Here is a 1,363-nt window from a genome sequence, read left to right on the forward strand (position 1 = left end):
AAGAGCTTTGACAACTGAGTTTGTTTTGTAAGGCATTTAGCAGAAAAACGATGCCTAAGATTTGTCTTGTCTCGAGGTCATTCAGACTATTTTTCCTATTCTTGCAAACATCCCTATATTTTGATGCTGAAATATTATTTCATTTGGTTACCAGGTGCTATGAACTCTTCCTGGAAGTGTTATATAACACAAATACAGTATATGCATCATGTGTTCTCTGTAATTTTTTTTTTTTTTTAAAAAGTTGAATTTCTAAACACATCTGCCTCTATGGATTTTCAGTAAGGAATTGTGGACTTGTGGAGCACTGGTGGCTCAATGGTTAAGTGCTTGGTTAGTGGTTTGAACCCGCCAGCCACTCTGCACTACAAAGATGTAGCATCTGCTTCTGTAAATATTACAGCCTTGGAAACCCTATGGAGCAGTTCTACTTTGTCCTAAAGGGTCAGTATGAGTTGGAATTAACTCAATGGCATACAACACCAACAGTTTTCAGGTTGAATACGAGTATGTTGCTCTGCCACACCTACTCCATCACCTACTGGGGGGAGGCCTTACTGATTACCCCAATCTTTCCATGAACACTCTTGTACTCTGACTCCTTCCTTAAAACGTGGTGATTTCATTTGGACTTGCTTAAATGTTTTGCATTTGTGGGAATGTGTCATTTTATCTCTTTCCATGTTTCACTCCAAGTGGATTACATTCCATCTGGGGTCTAGTATCCTGGCTTGAGTCCTCTTTTGGCTCTTACATGTCCTCCAGAACCTTGCATATGGCACATATACAAAGATTGAGTGTTCTGCCCTCACCTAACTTATCCCAGAACCTTGCAACTGTGGGCTTGAGAAGACTAGAAAAAAATAAGAAAGTTCAATAAGGTGGTAGATTATAAAAATAATATAGGAATATTGTTAAGTTCTAGTATATAAAAAATAAGTCTTTAGAAAATATAATGGAACACAATATTTCCGTTTCCAACAGAAACTAAAAAAGACTTTTAAAATCTTTGATATAAATACAGTAAGAAACATGTTTGATCAACAGGAAAATAACTTTTCAAAACTGATAAAGTTAAATTTGTTGGGGTATAATATTATGGCTATGCTTAACAAACAAAAAAACAGTCCTCATCTTTTAGAAATACTTAATGAAGCATTTCCAGGTGAAATACTATAGCATCTGAGATTTGTGTGAAAATACTATGAGAGGGGGAAGGAGTGGATGTGGGTGTGGATGAGGGAAGTGTGGCCATGGGTTGGCAGTGCTCAGGCTGTCTGGAGGGTAAATTTTACTGTCTTCACTACTTTTGTGTATGTTCTAAATTCTCCATATTAAAAAGTTTTTAAAAATCCATTGAGGA

Source organism: Orycteropus afer, unplaced genomic scaffold, assembly GCF_000298275.1.
Source record: "Orycteropus afer afer isolate SDZICR_OR568_19922 unplaced genomic scaffold, OryAfe1.0 scaffold00302, whole genome shotgun sequence".
Classification (NCBI taxonomy): domain Eukaryota; kingdom Metazoa; phylum Chordata; class Mammalia; order Tubulidentata; family Orycteropodidae; genus Orycteropus; species Orycteropus afer.